The following is a 20,515-nucleotide window of genomic DNA, read 5'->3' on the forward strand; positions in this document are numbered from 1 at the left end:
TCCAAACTTGGCAACTTTAACACTTGTGGACTTCAACTCCCAGAATTCTGTTAGCTCAGGAATTCTGGGAGTTGAAGTCCACCGATCTTAAGAGTTGCCAAGTGTGGGGACCTCTGCCCCAGAGCCCCAGAAACTATATGCCTTCAGATGGGAATTTATTACCCCTCCACCTCCAAGAGATTCCCATCCTACATTTAAGAGGGGCATCAAGAAAACACCGAAGCCATTTTCAAATGTTCTTTGCAATAATACAAGCCCAACGGGAACGATGTTAGACTCACTGGAGGCTTGGCAGAAGCTCTGGGTTGTCATTCAACTCATGCATTGCAAATAACTGACCTGCAGTAGAACAGCCTCAGCAGGTGGCACCACTTGAGCCGCTATGCCCTGGTTGTACAGCTAAGCAGAGTTAGGCTTTGTAACGGTTTGAAAGGAGAGCCCACAGAATTCCAGGGTTGTTTATTAGAGGCAGCCTGGGCAGTTGGAGGGCATATTGGAAGAGCCAGCCGCACAAAGGCTAATTTCTACTTTTAATAAATACGAGTCCATGACTCACTGGGTCACCCTGCCTGCTGTGGTCCTCAGGGGAACCCCGTTGACGTTCTGCCTGCAAGCTTCCCCAGTGAATTGCCTGAGGACTTTGCTCGGCCAGATGGGCCTGGATACCCAATGGGGGGGCTTCATACTGAAGGTGGTGAACTAATTAAGTTCAATGCCATCTCCACTGTTAGGAATATGAGTCACCTAACAGCTATTTGGGTTAGAAAGATATAAACCAGGATAAACATTTTAAAACTGTTAACTTTAAGAAAATGCAAAACTGTAATTGGGTGTGGTTTCTCAAATGGCCATAAGATGGAGGAGAAACCTGGGTTGTCTTAGTCTTAATCTCAGAAGAGTGTGTGTCTCAATCTCTGTTTCCTTCTGTTGGAAAGTATTGCCGTTCCTCCATTTTTCCTAATTGACTGATATTCATGGATTTGATGTAAGTCTGATACTGAACTGTTTTTGACACTGTAATTTGTTATTGGATTATCCCTGCATTGAAAACTGACTGATTTACCTGTGAATGACTTTGGACTGCTTGTTTTGAACTTTGCTTAAACCTTTCTGTAAGTAAAAACTTACGTTTACTGTATAGTGTATCTGTGTTCTGTGTGTGTATTATTCAAACGCTTCTCTCAAATACGTCTCCCTGTATGCGCTCATTCTCCTAACGGGGAATTACCTCAACATCCACCACCAGCTTGTGTGTCCCAGCCCCCTTCTCAGCCATCTTGTCTCTATGATTGTTCATGTTTTTTATTGGCTGTATTTTATAATGGATGTTTTTCATGTGGTGAGCTGCCCAGAGTCATTGGATACGAGATGGGCGGCAAATAAATTCTATAAACAAATAAGCAAATAATTGTGGGAAGGTGTTCAGGCAATGTGATAAATGAGCATCATGTGATTGTGTCACCAAGGGAGCAGGCTGAATAGCAGTGGCATGATGGCACGGGAATGACACGGAGCTTTCCAGAATTTCATTCATATGGAAGTAGTAAGTCCCAGCATTCTGTAGCTTAGCACATTTGAGCTACTTGGGTTGAAAACGTTTGCCCTGTGATGCATTCTTTTGCCCAGTTAAAGTTACAGATGTGAGAGTTGCAACTCTAATGTACAGATTCCAGCTCATACAGAAAGCAATACAGGTAGTCCTCAACTTACAACCATAACAGAGTCCAACATTTCTGTTGTTAAGTGAGACATTTGTTAAGTGAATTGTTGCCCCCATTTTATGGCCTTTCTTGCTATAGTTGTTAAGTGAATCACTGTAGTTGTTCAATTAGTAGCCTGGTTGTTAAGTGAATTTGGTTTCCCCCTTGACCTTGTCAGGTCACAAAAGGGGATCACATGACCTTGGGACACAGCAACCGTCATACTAAATATGCATTGATTGCTAGGCCTCTGAATTTTGATCAGATCATCATGGGGATGCTGCAAGGGTCATAACTGTGAAAAACGGTGCCATGGTAACTTTGAACGCTCACTAAATGAACGGTTGTAAGTCCAGGATTACCTGTAATTGCATTCTAGTCAATTTCAGTGCATTTATTCCAGTGTATCTCTGTATTCAGTTCTGTTTTTTTTTTTTATTAAATTTCTATGCTGCCCATCTCACTGATACAGCATCTCTGGGCAGATTACAAGGTAAAAAGAAGTATAAAGCACTGAAAAAAAATTAGCATTAGAAAAACTGAAGAGAGAAGTTGAAAGTTACAAACCAAGATGGTGGGCAGCCTGCATCTGCCACCCCCGACCCAGCAGGCCTCTCCCGGGGCCCCAGGCCAAGTGCCAGCCAGGTTTTTAGGCTCTTCCAGAAAATTTCATAAACATTCCTTATTAATAATCGATTGATACAATTCATTAGCAATAAATTCATAAATAATAAAAGAAAAAATTGCTCAGATATATTATTAATGTTAGGCTATTTCAAGGAGGATTTCGTCCCAAAACCTTCTAATTCGGAATTTTCCTAAAGGCCCCCATACAGTAATTAGTTCTGGCCATCAGAATTGAAAGAGAATACAAAGTCACAGCAACTGAAATAAAAATTAAAAGAATAATCTTACATGAGAGAAAGACCAAAGAAACTGGCTATATCTCTTTTATACATACAAACACATGCCTAGGTATTTATTGTACAGTTTGAAAAGCTAAAAGAAGCCTATATGATCATCAAAAATAGACAGTTTATATGTATTTATTTATAAATCAAATTTACAGGCCCCCCAACTCATAGCAGCTCTGGGTGGTATATAAAAAAATCCAATCCGATTTAATACAAACAAAAAGGTGATAACTCAGAGATTAATGTACCAAGCAATTAATAAAACACCCCCAAAGGTTATATAACCCAGCACATGGGGGGGGACAATGTCAGCTCTTCAAGGTCCAAAGGAAGGCAAAGCCAGGTCAACTCAAATTTCCACAGCCAGACTATTCCAGGTGGTGCAACTAAGAAGGAACACCACCTCTATCCCACCTGGAGCAAACTCACGCTACCACATGTCACCGGACAGGTGCAAGCAAGATAGCCAGCCCTATCCCATGGGGGCTTTATAGACCACAATCAACACACTGAATTGTCCTAGGAAACGTATTAATAACTATGGGCTGCTTAGATCTGGAAACAGCAAAGGACCGGCCCGCGGTGCCTCTGCCAGTGAGTGAAACAGAGCTTGGGAGGGTCGTGCACAACTTGCCTGCGCTCTGTTTTCGGACGCAACGGCCTCCTGCAAACCTCTGCCAGAGAAAACAGAGCTCAAGGAGGCTGTCCTGGCTGAAAATGGCACCTCGATGACGGAGCTGGTCACACCCATACTGGCTATGGCCCTCGGCCCCCTGAGGTCAAACACAACCCTCATGAGTCCCTCAATGAAATCAAGTTTGACATCCCTGGGTTGTAAGAAATTAGGATGCTGCAATGCTAGACATTTTCAAAGTTTATGAACACGCTGCAAGGAGGAAGAGGATGCGTGGAGGGTGGAGAAGGGGAAGGGGAAGAGGAAGAAGAAGAAGAAGGAGAAGGAGAAGGAGGAGGAGAAGGAGAGGAGGAGGAGGAGGAGGAGGAGGAGGAGGAGGAGGAGGAGGAGGAGGAGGAGGAGGAGGATGATGAATAAACATTTTGCTTCATCTCCCAAACAATATATTTGTACTTGTTTAAAGATACATTGTATCTTCAGGAGTTGGGAATGTGTATTACAGAAAATTTGAACAAAAGTTATTCTTTATGTTTGTTAATTTAAGCTCTAGGCAGCTTACAGGGAAACTCTGATACAACCATAGCAGTATTTGGGAGAATGATTACAGAATTAGCAGCACTGCACCTCAACATAACCCTGGGAAGATGGAAGGAGGCAGGCAGGGAAACAGAAAGTCTTCCAAAGTTATCAGAAAAGGGGAGAAGTTCCTATGAAGGGAGAACAACGTCGGATTTAGTATTACAAAACAGAAAATGCAAGTAATTGGGGAGGGCTAGTACCTGATCTAGGAGCATAAAATTATAAAAGGAATATATAAATATAAACGTATACACAACATGGAGAAAACGAACAGGGGCATTTATTATTCTTATTCTCTCCTAAAACTAAAACATGGGAACCTCAAAATAAAATTAAATGACTGAAAATTCAAGTGAGAGCTTCCAGTTGTTCTTTTTTTAAGGATCAGCTGTGTAGCTTAGGAATCAGTCCCTCTGTACTACTAATATTCATAATCACTGCCTAGTAACTCCAGAATGAGAGGTGTGATTTTCCTGAATACCAGCTGTCAGGCAACAATAGCAGGAGAAAGCTTTGTACTCACATTCTGCATATGTTTTTTATGACTGTCTAGTGAGGTGGGGGGGGTAGGGGAGGATTATACAAAGAGTTCTTACAAGTAGGTGCAGAAATCTTTTTTTAAAAAAATAATCATATTTGATTTGCGCAGGCAATAGGTAGACCATGACTGCAGTGTGGATTACTTAACTTGCTCACTGGCATTTTGATTAATTACATGTCAATAATACTTCCCTCTGCAGGTCGTCCTCAACTTACAGGGCGAAGCCTGAGCATTACAGTTGTAAAACAGGTCACCCAGGTGACCAACTCAATTTTGCAGCCTGTTTTGTGATGGTGGTCAAGTGAATGTACCGGTCATAAAAGCAAATGCAGCAGTTGTAAAGCAAACACTACAGGTCATAAAGCAAGCACTCGGTTCAATATGGGGTGTTTTTGCCAATTAGTAATTGCCGTTTCTTTGGCAAAGACATGGTAAAATGCAACCACATGACTACAGGATGCTACGAGTGACCATAAATGCAGGATGATTGCCAAGGGGACAACATAGTCACAGGGTCACAGGAAAGGGGCAGCCACCGGCACTTTGGAACCAGGTTGTAAGTACCCTTGAGGGGGGTCTATCATAATTTTGAATGGTTGCTAAATAATCAGTCATAAGACAAGGACTAGCTGTATAGAATCATAAAAATGGAACCACGATGTAACTGTAGAGTTCTCAAAATGCAGTGAAATGGGAATGATTGCCCTCAGCAGGTCCTATGAAATGTACATGTAGAGACACATGCCTGAAAGTTTTATTCAGATGAACATATCAATATACAGTATTTCAGAATGCAGCTAATACCCGTACAATTTGGACTTAACAAAAATACAGTATTTATATAATAAATACATCATTGGCAGTTTATATATGTTGTTTCAAATAAGCATAACTAAATGAAGCCCAAGAAACACAAATATTTCTCTATAGTAAATGGTTCTGTTTTATTTCCTATGTTGTTAAATTTTAGATTTAGATTCCTAGAAGGATCTTTCAGAACACAAACCTTCAGACTACTGATCACTGATTTTTAAAAAATCATACAATATACTCCCTCCCTCCCTTCCCCCCCCCCAGGCTTTTGAATAAATTAAGTTTAATTTCTATGAGATATTCATTAACAATCAAATATAAAACTTGTGCTAGTGATTATAGTATTTTGAACGTGTCAATATCACACAACACAAGCTCAAGTTGAATTTTTAAATGTTCCAACAACTAAGCATTTTAAAACAAATTTATTTTCTACCAATACAATTGAGAATGTGTTCACTTTACTGACAATTTACTGAAAATCAACCAGTAATCACCACATCCAATGTCCAACAATTTCCCTGGTTATGAAGTCAACACTTGATCCTTCTAGAGAAGCAGTTACACAGCAACCTTAGACCTTTTTTTCTTCATCCAATAAATTTTCAATCCCTTCTCAAAACACCCTTAGAGTTAAGCAGACACCTCAAAGTAGAAAAAAACAAAACAAGAAACTTTAAAGGTAACAGTGAAACTGCATCCTGATGCTTTTCCAGAGCATCTACCAGCTCCCATTCCCCAAAGTTCCACAACTTTTCTTGGTTTGTAGAAGTGAGAAATAGCCAAACTATTCATGCTTCAAGGCTTTTCTAATTAAAAACCAAAAAAGGCTCGGCCAGACAATACTTATGGTCAATGTCAACTGGTTTCCCCTGCAAAAAAACGTGGGCGACACCACAAAATTTTCTCAAGGAATCCCAAATCCAAGGTGAAGAAGCAGCTGGCTTGGAATGTGTGTGTGTATGTGCAAATAGGGATTGGATGGATGGGATGGATGGAATGGAGGGATAGAATGGGATGAAGGGAAGCATGCATGCATGCATGCATGCATGCGCTTATTTTCCCCACACTTTCTCCCTTTTCCTCCCTCCAGAGGCAGCCAGAAGCAAGGCAGGCAGCTGATTTCAAGGCAGCCACAGGACTTCCAACCCGAAAGGATGCCAGAAGAGAACTCGGGGTGGGTCTTTGGCAACTCACAGCCAGGGCCCAATAAAAGCCCCCTTTGATTCAAAGAGGAGCAAGGAAGCATCTCTCTGCCATACAAAGGGCAAGAAGGAGGCTTCGCTCGCAGCTCTCCCCCCCCACCAAAGCCCTCCGGCTCCTCTCCCTCCGGCTCCCCCTTGCACCAGGCCCAGATGCTCGGGGGCTGCGGAGAGCCCCGTCCCTGCCCTGCCTTCGGCCCTTTCCCTTCATGCCCCCCCCCCCCAAGAGGTGGAGGGATGCTCCGGATGCACCTTCCCCGCCTCGGGAACGAGAGGAGGGAGCCGCGGGAGGGAGGGGGGGAGGGAGCGTGCATGGAGGCCGAGGCGAGGAGGGATGCGCGCTTTTAGGCAAGCTGGCGTGGCCGCACACACCCGCGGGTCCCCCGTCGGCCAGCGGGCGGGCGGGCGGGCGGGCGGGCGCAACACACGCACATGGGTCTGGCCACACACACACACACACACACACGCGCGCGCGAGAGGCGCATCTCGCCCCGTGGCGGCGGACACAAAGGAAGGGAGGATGCCCGGCGGGAGGGAAAGGTAACAGCGGCGCGAGCCGTGGGAGAGCGAGAGAGAGAAAGGGGGGCGAAAGGTGACGGAGGGGGAGCGCGGGGGCGGGAAGAGCCTGAGGGCGGGAGGGAGAACGGGGGAGCCGGGAAGGGGGGGTGAGGAGGAGGAGGAGGAGGAGGGGCGGCACAAGAAAAGGAGGAAGGATGCTCTGCCCTTCCCTGGCCTCGCCTCACCTCAGCTCGCGACCGGGGGAGCCGCTGCCGCTGCCACCGCCGCCGCCTCACGCCCGGCTGAGGGAGCCACGACCGAAGGGGGCGGGCATCCTCACGCGCGCGCGCGCCCCCCTCTCCCCCTCCCTCCTTGCCCTGCCCGCCGCGCATCGCCAGCCAACGAACGCCGGCGACGGACGGCCCCGCCCCCTTTCTTCTCTCTCTCTCTCTCTCTCTCTCCCCCCCCCCCTCCACCCGGCTCGCGCCCGCCTCTCACAATCTACTCCCCCCCCCCCACCCCACCCTAACCGAGTCGACCGGCCGCTGTGTGACTGAGGAGAAGAGCGCGCCTGCGCCGCGGCGCGAGGGAGCCGGGCAGCGGGCGAGATGGGGAGAGGGGAGGGGAAGGGGGGGAGAAGGGCGCAGGTGCCTCCTTTGCCGGAGCCGGCGAAGGGTTTGAGCGGGCGGCGCCCACTGCGCAGGTGCGGCGCTGGGAGGCGCTCGAGGGGAGGCCCTTGGACCGCGTTGCTTAGCGACGGAGGCCGCGCGGGCTGGGGGAGGGAGGGCGTGGTAATGGGGGGGGGAGGGAGGAAGGTTGGGGACAGGGGTCGTGGGAATGCGGTCGAGCATGCGGGTCAGCCCCCTTTTACCCGCTTCTTGGAGTGGAGGGTTGCGGGGTCTTCCCGGGGTTGCTTCTCCTCCCACCCACGTGCAGGGTTGTCCTCAGCCCAGGATAAGCCGGGATTCGTTTGAGGGGTGATTTTCTGGATCGTCCTGTCTGCACCGGCTGCCCCAGCGGCTTTTCTTCCTCTCTCTGGCAACCACGTGCAAAAACGGGAGTGGGGTGGAGTAAGGGAGGGTGCAAAAGGCTCTGCCCCCTCCCCATGTGGTTCTCACCTGGGGGGGGGAAAGAGATAAGTACAGGTAGTCCTCGAGTTACGACCACAATGGAACCCAGCATGCATGTTGCTAAGTGAGACATCGGTTAATGTGTTTTTCGCCCATTTTTACGGCTTTTCTTGTGCAGAGGTTTCAGCGAATCCTTGCACTGGTTAAGTTGATAGCACGGTTGTTAAGAGAATCCGGCTTCGCTTGTCAGAAGGTCGCAAAAAGAGGATCACGTGACAACCCCGTCATAAATATGAACCAGTTGCTAAGCCTCTGGATTTTGATCACGTGACCGCAGGGATACTTCAGCGGTCGTAAGTGTGAAAAAACGGTTATGAGTCACTTTTTTTTTCAGGGCCGTTGTACCTTTGAATGGTCACAGGATGAACCGTTGTAAGTTGAGGATTCTCCGTATTTGCAAGAGTCAAGTCGAAAGCTTGACTCTTGCATGATTTCCAGCAACGATTCCCAAGAGAACAAAAGGCAAAGGATGTAGAGGTACTTCCTCAACTTACAACCATTTGTTTAGTGACCGTTGGAAGTTACAGGCACTGGTAAAAATCGATTTATGACCATTTTTCACACTTACCATAGTTGCAGATCATGTCTGTGGATCACATGATTGGGCACTGACTCGTATTTATGACGGTTGCAGTGTCCTGGGCCCTTTGCAACCTTCTGACAAGCAAAGTCAATAGCCAGATTCCCTTAACGACCGTGTTAGTGACTTAACAACTGCTGCGCTTCACTTAACACCATGAGCAAGAAAGGTCGTAAAATGGGCAAAACTCATTTCACTGTCTTGCTTAACGACAGAAATGTTGGGCTCAACCATCATTAGTAAGGACTACCTATGCTTTGAAGACCCCACGGGTGGAAAATCGTTCTAGAATCTGTTCTTGGCAACTTGAACACGACTTCATATGAGGAACCGGGAGACCCTGAGTTCTAATCCTACTTTATGCATGGAATGACCTTGTGGACCAGTCACTCTTTGTGATTTATTTTGGGAATCGGTTGCAATTGGATGCGTGATAGATGAACACATTAAATCGAGCAAAGCAGAGAGACAGTTTGCATTCGTGCAGGGGTGACCAGCCATGTCTGTTCTAAGACTTGTAGACTTCAAGTCCCAGGATTCATGGCTGGCTGGGGAATTCTGGGAGTTGAAGTCCACAAGGTTGGACTCCCATGTGGTTAAAGCATCAGCCTATAAACAAGAGGGCTGTGAGTTATAATCCCACCTTAGGCGCAAAGCCAGCTGGATGACCTTGGGCCAGTCCCTTACTCTAAGCCAGAGGTCCCCAAACTTGGCAACTTGAAGGCTGGTGGACTTCAACTCCCAGAATTCTCCATGCTGGCTGCTCTAAGGCTTAGGAAGCGGGCAATGGCAAGCGGTTTCTGAAAAGCCTTGCCAAGAAAATTGCAGTCCAGGCAGACTCTGCCAATCAAACGCGAATGAAAACAACAACAATAATAACAACATCCTCCCATCGACCAGCATACTCCATTGGAGATGAGATATGACGGTGCTCCCGACGCCTTTGGAGAACAACTTGGGCGCATACATTTTTAATAAGTTAAAATATTTGCTGTATTCCTAAGGATGTGTTTCAAGACAGGCAACACTTCCTGTCCTGCCCCTGGTGGAAACTGACTCGGAGGGAGAGCGGGAACAGCCGACAGGGATTGGAAGTGGGGCTCTGGAGGTGGTGGAGGAGGCTGGGGAAGGGCAGAGGCCGGCTGGGCAGTCAGAGGAGAACCCAGGCCCATCCCCTCTCCATCCTAGGGCACGCAGGGAGGAGAGGATCGGGGAGAGACATGGTCTCCTCGGGAGGAGAGGGCCTTGATCCTCTTCCTGGGCTGCAGCTGTGGCAACTGGATAAGAGGACGGACAGGCGTATGGGTGAGTGTTGGAAACAAAGCATGGAAATATCTCTATTGTTCCTCTCTGAGTTCGGCGTCCTTCCCAGCGTGTGTTATCTGTGGACGTCCTCCAGCCCTTATCTTGCCTGGTTTGTGTTGTTTTTTCCCTTCTTCTTGTAACTGTTGGCGTGGGAGTTTTTTTTTTTGTCTTCCATCAAGGATATTCGGAGCTTGGAAGCAAAGTGAAGGAATAAAAGGGGCTTCACCTGTTGTCTGTGACTGTGTTTGTTTTGTATCCCACCCTGGGTCATCACATGTATTCAGACAAGTTCTGCCACATATCAGAATGCGGCCTCCCTTCTGGTCGATAACCTTGAGACATGTCTGGCTTGAAAACATAAGTACTGTAGATAGTTTTTATGACAATACAATTCTTTCTTCTTTCAATCCTGTTTCAGTTATAATTATGGGCAGGGTAATGGCTAACACGTTTTCAGTCGGCAAGACATCTACTTGGTAGTTTCTTAGGCGTCTGGACCAAAATGTTACTGATGCTGACCAAACGTATAACTGGGTTAGCCCTGATGATGTTCCCTAGTTTCCCTAGTCTGCAAGAAAACAACTCAGCTCAAAGAGCACCAAGGGCTCCTCATTTCAACCCGGATCTACAAATATTCTACTTTATTGGGACCAAACTATCAATTTGGCTGCATTCGCACAAGCACTTAATCTGCTTATTGAATTAACTCTTTGGTGCATTTAGTTCACAGAATGCATCCAGCCAGTTTGGTCTGGTGGTTAAGGCACCAGGCTACAAACCAAGATACAGCGAGTGTTAGTCCCACCTTAAGCAATGAAAGCTTGTTTGGCCAATCACCAGCAGACTCTTGAGTTCTAATCCTGCCTTCGGCATAAAGGACAACTGGGTGACTTTGGACCAATCACCAGGAGGCTGTGAGTTCTAGTCCTGCCTTAGGCATGAAAGCCAGCTGAATGACTTTGGACCAATCACTCACTCAGCCCAATACACCTCACAGGGTTGTTGTGAGGAAAGTAGGAAGAAATAGTGTTAGGTATGTTCATTGCCTGGAGCTGCTTGTAAAAATAATAAAGGCAATAGATAGATGATGGATGGATGGATAGATGGATGATAGATGTAGGTAGATAGATAGATGATACATACAGCCATGACTCACCAAACAGAAATTCAGTAACCCAAAGAATACTACCTCAAAGTGCTTAGAGAGGGATGTAAATTCATTTTTAAAGGTGTATCTATACTCAAGATTCTCCCAAAGCAAGACAAAGGTTCTCAACGCCCCTCCTTGCCCTGCCTATAAACATTGCAAAACTGCTGCTATTGTTATTAGATTAAAAAAAAACCACTACCCTATATGCAGAGTCATACATGATCACCGTTATCTGAGCTGCACTCCAGATGTTAGCATTTGTGCTACTGTAAAATAGGAAACTGGAGCAAAATCGTGATAGCGAAATGTCCATTTAAAAAAGGAGGGGATGTTAAGAAATAACAGACAGAAGATTAGCAAATTGAATTACCAGCAGGAAATTTACGATATCTAACATCCTTCATAGAAAACATATTGTAAGTTTGGGAACGAGTCACTTTTACGGCCAGGGTCTTAAGTGTACCATTCTACTTAATCATTTACAGCAGATAATTTTTTTTCTCCTTGCCTTAAGGCATGATGTCAGCCTTTCAGGAAATTTCAAATCACTGGGCTGATGCCATACAGAATCCTATAACCAGGGTACTGTGGCTTTTAGAGGACTCGGAGAGGGGGAAAATAAAGAGATCCAAATTATCCTTATTTCCAGTAAACACCTAGCTAGAATTATGCGTTGATGTTCCTAGGTGACTTCATTGTAATAGGAAACTTGTTCCCAATCACCAGGAACACAAAGAAAAAAACCCTGCATGGGTTTATTTCTTCAAGAACAGTTTGAAAAGCAACATTTATCATGTTTGAGAAAAACGAAGCACTCTTTCTAGCCTCTACAGAACATAATGCAGTTATATTATACTTTCTTTCTTTCTTTCTTTTTTTTAAAACAAGAGACCATTTTCGTGATTAGTAAGACAGAAGAGATATTTTTAAAACATTTTTGAAGATGCATTGTTACTTTCTTCTACGCGCAGCGTGAAGAGTGGTTTAGAAAGCTTCGTAGGTTGCTAGCGGGCTTTTTTATCCTACGCCAGGCAAATATATCTCCGTTGGGCAAAACAGGAGGTGTAGCACGTAGTAAGGATCTCTTACGTTGTGTGAGATGCAACTGGCTGTAGGCAGGGACTCTCTTGAAAGGATTGTGGACTGCGGTATTTTACAACTGCCAGGTAGATGTTTAGGAGAGAGAAAAAAACCACCCTAGAAAATATTGATAAAGATCTGCAGTCCCAAGAAAGTTAATTTTGTGTAAAATCTCACAAGTTCTTGGTCACCCCTCTATCAGATATACACCTTCCACATTGTCAGGCCCAAGGAACCAAGTATGACGCACGGAGTTACTTCTGAGTTGTTCCTTTATTGTTTTTCACTTACAGACAGAATCTTGCCAGACTAAAGCAGTTAACTACAATAACTATAGATATGCTCTGAATTGCTAGGGAAACTCCCTTCCTACCTACCAGCCATTCCAAGTTCTACTTTCCCCTGTAGGAAAGAGTCCATCGTTCCTCCAACTCCTGGCTAGGTCCCACTACATACATCCAACACAAAGTGTATTTGCCAGGGTTCCAAGGAACATACTCACAGCAAACAAAACTCTGTGGCAGGTAGATTCCTCAAAAGAATACGTTTATTGGATATGTCATTGGCACAGGCGGGTGAAAACTGGCTCTGAGTATTCCTGCAGTTTTCATCTAGTTAAAAGTAAACTTTTTTTTTTCACTTTCCCAGAACATCCAGTCACCTGGTCAAATCAGGACACTGTCCAGTTGCTAGGTGACTCCAACCCCCACTCCTGAGCACCTGCAGGAATGTCCTTGATTCCCAAGGGAAAGTATTTTGTTTTGACTACAACACCCCAACTATCTCTCCCCTCGAGTGTGTCAGCACTGAAGTCTCAAAATGGCCTCCTCAACCAGGCCAGCTTCAGGGCTGACAATATTTTTGTGATGGAAGTTGTGGTGGTTTCTGGAAGATCCAAATTGTGAGGACACCCTCTCGTTTTCTTGTCCTTTGACATATTCCCGTCACATTGCGGGGTCTGCAGGTGATCTCACCAACGTTTGAGAATGTCGGTGTCAGGACCGGCATCCTGCTGTGCTATACATCTCCTGCTGTCAGTCTGCCATGTTTAGTGGGGAAGGAGAACGGCAGGTGGAATTGCGGGGGGAGGGTAGCATGAGAGGAATAAAAGCTAAGCTTCAGGCCATCCCATGAGAGCTGCGAGCCATTCCACCCTGTAGAATGCAGAACCACCCAGCGCACGAAAACGGACCATTACCCAAAGAATTTGTTCGCACCTGATTGGGCATTCTCCCCCCTCTTTTTTAAGACAAATTTGCTTAATAGGCCACACAAACTAAACTCCTCAGATCCAGGCTCTTTGCCCTTCTTGCCCGTAAATTATATACGGCTTGGCTTTGAAGTGTACTTTTGACTAATCATGGGCTTGAAAGTCTTTCTCTTCTAGCTGACCAAGTCGGTTTTTGCAGAAGGGTCCTTGTTCGTCCTTGACATGCACGATATGTGGCCAATGTCTTCAATAGCGCAGCGATGGGATCTCCCCAACGTGTACATCTCGCCAACTTGTTAGGACATACTAAAGAAACGTTTAGTGCTGCTATCACCTTATAACTCCAGGGGGATTTATGCCCACAACAGCCCCTTAGGTGTCGTTGCAGATCTTGATGGAGGCTGAAGATGGGCTGATGCAGACACCTCCCGAGCCCTGATTGGTGGATCTGACATTCTGGCCTGTGCTGTGCTAGAGCGCCCGCTAGCCAGAAATGCTAGGATTCACTGATGCCCAAAACAAGGAACACTTATGCAACTATGCAGCACTGGAGAAGACTGCTGGACTTCTAAGCAGCCTCAAAGCAAGCAAAGGATCTTCACTGTTCTCTTCTTCTCATCTCCAGCGATACAAAGAGAGGTGGTATTCAGCCGGTTCTGACCAGTTCTGGAGAACCAGTAGTGGAAATTTTGAGTAGTTCAGAGAACTGGCAAACACCCCCTCTGACTGGCCCTGCCCCAGGGGTGGGATTCAAATTTTTAAACAACTGGTTCTGTGGGCGTGACTTAGTTGGTGGGCGTGGCTTGGTGGTCATGTTATTGGCTGGGCGTGGTCAACTCAATATCACTCACAACGAGGTACCATCGCCTGGCCTCTCAGGACTACGGGGATGCTGCAACAGTCGTAAATGTGAAAAATGGTCATAAGTCAGTTTTTTCAGTGCCATTGTAACTTGGAATGGTCCCTCCACACAAGCAAAGTGCCAGCAAAGGAGGGGAAAAAACTCCAGAGAAGTTCCTGAGACAGGAAGTCTAGTCCTGCCAAGAATGTAATAAGGGTTAACGGAGAGGCAGTTTCTGTAAGCAACACCAGAATGTTTCCTTCCTGCCTTCCTTACAGGATTAGCCCTGTAATTGCTTCTAACAACCGGTTCTCCAAACTGCTTAGAATGTTAACAACCGGTTCTACCAAATAGATGCAAACTGGTAGAATCCCACCCCTGCCCTGCCCCCATCTCTTCTCTGCCTCCCATGGAGTCCCAGCTGATCGGCTGGGTCTTTTTTGGTTGCCCTGCATAGGAGAACAGAGCTGGAAAGCAGGTTAGTAGGGTGGGGAGGGGAGGGAATTTTGCAGTATCCTTCCCTTGTTATGCCCACCAAACCATGGCCACAGAACCGGTAGCAAAAAAAAAAAAATCCCACCACAGCATACAAAATCCATTGGAGGCCGTACAAAATGTCCATTGTGTTAAACAAGTGTTGCCCAACACACAAAATAATCCAACCCTGCATTATGAGGGGATTTATAGGCAATAACCAGCACCTTGAAATGCAAACTATAAATCTCCATGAATGGGAAAGGCGTACAGCTTCAACATCGTGGTATTACATGAGGAAACGGTAACATGTCCACAATGGAAATACCACAATTGAACCTACCATAACGGCCATATTACAATTTGTTCATGTGACACCATTACAACGAAGCTACACTCTTTCCCTGTTCTCCACATGGAGATTTATAGTTTATAATTCAAGGAGCCGGATTAGGTGGGGTGAACTTCAAGGTAGCTTTTTTTTCACCCTCTTTGCAATAATTCAAAGCACCGGATGGTCAGGAGAAGAGAATTCCTCAGGACGGTTCTTGATCCAGACTTGGCATGTAGGATGGCATTCTCCAATGGGGCTCCTGGACATGGTGGCCGTGTCTTCTGCAAGCAGAACCTGCAAATCCAAAGGACCCTCAAATTGTACATTAGGTTTGTCTAAGGCAGAGGTCCCCAACCTTGGCCACTGTAAGACTTATGGACTTCAACTCCCAGAATTCTCCAACCAGCTATGAAATTGAAGTCCACAAGCCTTACAGTGGCCAAGGTTGGGGACCCCTGGTCTAAGGAAATACTCCTCTTATCTGGAATTAAGGAAAGTCTCTAGATCCAGGACACCCCCAAATCCGCTATTTAAGCTTCAGTTAATCCACAATTGAATGGTTTTCTTCATCCAAGCCCCCAACCTCCTCCAGGCATCTCAGCTCCATTAGACAGACCAGATCAGGAAGCCAACCCTTCAGCTAAAACTCCTTTTACTGAGATTGGCTTTAAGAACAGAATATCTGTTCAACTCTGATTGCGCTGCACTTCCTCCCTCCCGCATAACTCAACGAATTAGGGAGGTGTCTAATTGCTTGAGCCTCTTCTGAATGTTAGCTTTTTGTTCCAAAGTTGTTTTTAAAAAAACGACGCAGCTTCTTTTGCAGGTGTCTGTCAAGGTCATCTTCCTTTCTCTGTGTATGCAGTGAGTAGGAGCATTTATGCATCACTTGGTCAATCCAGCATTAAAATACTCAAGGGAAGCATCACACTGATGTCACATTGCGCCAACAGAGGCATCATGTAGATGTTATATGGGAAAGGAAAGAAGACAGAGCTGTGATGAATTCCAAAAAGACCTTTCACCCCTTAGCAACCCTTACTGGAAGCACTCTCAGAGGAAGGAGAAGCACTATAGATAACACTATGCTTTCAGCTATCAAGGATATCTGTCACTTCTGAAGCTGACCTGGCTGAAGCCATCTTTTCATGCCTTGTAGGTGCCACGAACTTTGAAAGGGGGAAAAGGGGAAGCAGATAGACTGGCTACCAGTCAAAACAAAAAGTGTTCTTGTGGAAACCAAGGTCATCCCAACAGATGGCAAGTGAAGGAGGGGAGTAACCAAACAGCCTCCCAGCTACCTTCATGGGACAATGTGATTGGTGACACCTGGGAAGAGAAACATTTGTTCTTTTAGTTAGGGGAACAAACGTGGGAACCTCTAGACTTGGTTTTCACTGACTGTGCCGATATGATGTGTTCAATAAAAATGTTCTTTGAGGAATTTACCTGCTGCAGAGTTCTGTTTTTGGTGGATGTGTTATTTGGAAGCCTGACAATACCATGGTATCAAAACCCACTTAGAGAACAGGTGCGGAGATAGTCTTCTACCTGTGTCCACAATTGTGCTCAAAATTTCCCTTGCTATGGGAGAGATTTGCCCCATTTTACGACTTTTGTTGCTGCAGTTGTTAAGGGAATCATGCAGTGGCAGGATTCAAATCTTTTTACTACCGGTTCTGTGGGCGTAGCTTGGTGGGCGTGGCTTGGTGGCTGTGGCAGGAGAAATCCCCCTTCCTTCCCCACCCCACTAGCCTGCTTTCCAGCTCCATACTCCTGTGTAGGGCAACCAAAGGAGACCCAGCCGATCAGCTGTGGGTGTGGCTTGGTGGGCGTGGTGTTCTGTGGGTGTGGCTTGGTGGCTTGGTGGGTGTGGCTTGGTGGGTGTGGCAGGAGAAGGATACTACAAAACCCCCCTTCCTTCCCCACCCTGCTACCCTGCTTTCCAGCTCCATACTCCTGTGCAGGGCAACCAAAGGAGACCCAGCCAATCATCTGGGACTCAATGGGAGGCAGAGAAGAGATGGGGTTGGCGGGGGCAGTCGGAGGTGGGATTGGCCGGTTCTCTGAACTACTCAACATTTCCGCTACTGATTCTCCAAAACTGGTCAGAACCCACTGAATATCCTGGAATCATGACAGTTCAGTTAGTTGCTTAACTAATCTGGGTTCCCCATGAACTTGGCTTGTCTGAAGTTTGCAAAAGGGGATGCTATCATAACTATGAACCACAGGGAGAAAGAGAGAGCAACGGGAAACTGTCAAACACAAGAAATCAGGAGTTCAGGCAGTTGTACAGGTTTATTGCAAGCTTAAGCGCCCTGCAAGAATCTGTACTACTAACAGTCAAAAGCAAATTGGTGGTGGATAAGAATCAATGGAATTCAAAGTGGGTTGGACTTTTAGATCTCTTGTGGGTGCGAAGGGTCTCGATGAGACTGATGATGTATTTGACCCCTCCCTCGGGCTCAGTCTGCTCAACCCTGCTGATGAAGTTAGCTCGTCTGGAAACAAAATGTCCAGAAACTAAATCGAAACAAGCTTGGAGAGCAAACCACTGCTAAAATCTAAAACCCAAGCTACAAGTATTTTCTATTATTGCAAAGGATTATAAGTCAAGGATTACCTGTATTGCTTTAAAATTAAGTGACATTTAAAACAGCCAGATATCTGTCTTACTTCATGAATAATGTAGCTAGAAAGGAGACCTAACATAATTTAGGGCAGGAGTTTTCAAACTTGTTCAGGCTACAGAAATGGTTGGAATATATATATATATTCAGCTTTGCTTTGCTGACTTAATGGAGAGTAGATGAATGTTGCATTAAAACTGTATTCACACATAAAACTGTATTCTGCTTTGCTTACTTGTAGTTTAGCATACAGCTTGGTCTGAATCCAGCTCTTCTTCAGAGTTTATTCCACAGATGAATTTGACAAAACTGTAGAATAGTACTATGCGTAAGCTCAGCCAATAGAGGAGGTTTCCAGGAAACATGGCACAGCCAGAATGGCACACATGTTGTGCATAAGTTTCCCTCTGCCACGTGGAGATTTCTGTTTTAGTTTATGGTAAATCCTTGTAATAATTGCTTTTAGAACATTGGAAATAAGAATTCTGCTTTAATAACATAAAAGGTTTATTATTATTTTTTTCTCTCCCCATCATGGTATGATTTTTCTTGCTGTTTGCAGCCAGGATTGATCTAGTCTTAGTTTTAGCTATTTAGAAAACCTGGAATATATTCACACACACACACACACACACACACACACACACAAGTGTGCTTGGGACACAGATTTTACAGGGAAAAAATATGGGTGGCAACTGTTGGTGGAATGTTTTCATGTGCTGGATGACACATGATCTCTCTCTCTCAGAATAGCCATGATGATGGTTTTGAAACAAGCAGGCTACAATCCAGCTTTGCAGCCCAAATGTAGGCCTGTTTATCTGACAAGCAAGTCTCCTCAAGTGCATCTGCATTTGACGGCTGATTTGTGTGAATGCCAATGCTTTCAAGAACATCTCTTGTGTTTTGGGACTTAGCTTAGTCTAAGAGGCTCACAGCCTCCCTGTTGAATGCCTCTGATTCTTCCAAATAAGAAAACGAGAAAAGGAAAAAAATGGAAAGGAGAGGAGAAGGAGGAAGAGGAAGAGGAAGAGGAGGAGGAGAACTGTGGGGTTTTAGTGTTTTTTGAACATAGTTGTTTTCCTTCATTACCCAACTAGGTGACATCATCAGTAGGGGACGAGGAGGAGGAGGAGGAGGAGGATTTTGGATGTTTTCTGAGCTTAGTTCTTTTCTTGCAGACCTTTCATTACCCAATGAGGTAACATCATCAGTGCTAGGAGAGTGCAGAATTTGCTCTCATTTTCTGTACAGGGGTTTGCTTGATCAGTGTTTGTGGGACTGTTCTTTGTGGCTCCTTCACTAGGCAGTAAATTTGTTTGTTTGTTTAATTCCCATCTTTATTATTTTTATAAATAACTCAGGTAGTGAACAGATCCAACACACCTTCCTCCTCCTGTTTTCCCCACAACAACAATCCTGTGAGGTGACCTGGGTTGACAGAGGGGGACCGACCCAAAGTCACCCAGTTAGCTTTCATGCCTAAGGTGGGACTAGAACTCACCGTCTCCTGGTGATTGGCCCAAAGTCACCCAGTTAACTTTCATGACTAAGGTGGGACTAGAACTCACCGTCTCCTGGTGATTGGCCCAAAGTCACCCAGTTAGCTTTCATGCCTAAGGCGGGACTAGAACTCACCGTCTCCTGGTGATTGGCCCAAAGTCACCCAGTTAGCCTTCATGCCTAAGGCGGGACTAGAACTCACCGTCTCCTGGTGATTGGCCCAAAGTCACCCAGTTAGCTTTCATGGCTAAGGTAGGACTAGAACTCACCGTCTCCTGGTGATTGGCCCAAAGTCACCCAGTTAGCTTTCATGGCTAAGGAGGGACTAGAACTCCCCGTCACCTGGTGATTGGCCCAAAGTCACCCAGCCATCTTTCATGGCTAAGGTAGGACTAGAATTCACCGTCTCCTGGTGATTGGCCCAAAGTCACCCAGTTAGCTTTCATGGCTAAGGCGGGAATAGAACTCACCGTCTCCTGGTGATTGGCCCAAAATCACCCAGTTAGCTTTCATGCCTAAGGCGGGACTAGAACTCACCCTCTCCTGGTGATTGGCCCAAAGTCACCCAGTTAGCTTTCATGGCTAAGGTAGGACTAGAACTCACCAACTCCTGGTGATTGGCCCAAAGTCACCCAGTTAGCTTTCATGGCTAAGGCGGGACTAGAACTCCTGTCACGTGGTGATTGGCCCAAAGTCGCCCAGCCATCTTTCATGGCTAAGGTAGGACTAGAATTCACCGTCTCCTGGTGATTGGCCCAAAGTCACCCAGTTAGCTTTCATGCCTAAGGCGGGACTAGAACTCACCATCTCCTGGTGATTGGCCCAAAGTCACCCAGTTAGCTTTCATGCCTAAGATGGGACTAGAACTCACTGTCTCCTAGTGATTGGCCCAAAGCCACCCAAAGGCGGGACTAGAACTCCCACTCTCCCGGTTTCCAGCCTGTTGCCTTAACCACTGGACCAATCTGCTTAGAAAAAAAATGTTGGGAAGAAACAAAAATAAAATAAAGGGACGGTGGAATATAACACTGGGGAAGGAGGACATTGTGAGTATCCTGTAAGTAGACCTGTTTTTAAACAGACTTCCAGGAGTAGCAGTTTTCTTACCCGCTCTTCGGAGATAGGAATGCCTGAGACGGCTTCATCCAAGCTTGACACCTATCACTCATACGGATCCTGCTTGTCAAGGCACAGGCAGCACAGGAGAAACCAGCTGAAAACTGATCGCTGCTCCCAGGGAAGAAGGAAGATTGAAGCCATTTGCAGAGGGAGAAAAGGGGAGGAAAGAAGAAATCTTCTGATTTAACATGCTGACAGGTGCGAAATGGATTTCAGTTACATTGATCTGTATTGCTCTTCTCGAAGGATGCAAATATGCCGATAGATAGGCTGGT

At 45.9% G+C, this 20,515-nt stretch overlaps 1 protein-coding gene across 2 annotated transcripts in view; it reads right to left on the minus strand.

Annotated features, from left to right (window-relative positions):
• The window catches only part of CTNNA2 (catenin alpha 2), a 490,650-nt gene extending 483,409 nt beyond the window's left edge, over positions 1-7,241 (minus strand). For both annotated transcript variants that reach the window (XM_026718940.2, XM_026718938.2), the window contains exon 1: positions 7,127-7,241. The gene's annotated coding sequence lies outside the window, so the exon portion shown is untranslated. The remainder of the gene's footprint in view (positions 1-7,126) is intronic.
• Positions 7,242-20,515: the final 13,274 nt, after the last annotated feature.

The sequence above is a fragment of the Pseudonaja textilis genome, chromosome 6 (genome assembly GCF_049901715.1).
Source record: "Pseudonaja textilis isolate UNSWEBS1 chromosome 6, rPseTex1.2, whole genome shotgun sequence".
Lineage (NCBI taxonomy): Eukaryota > Metazoa > Chordata > Lepidosauria > Squamata > Elapidae > Pseudonaja > Pseudonaja textilis.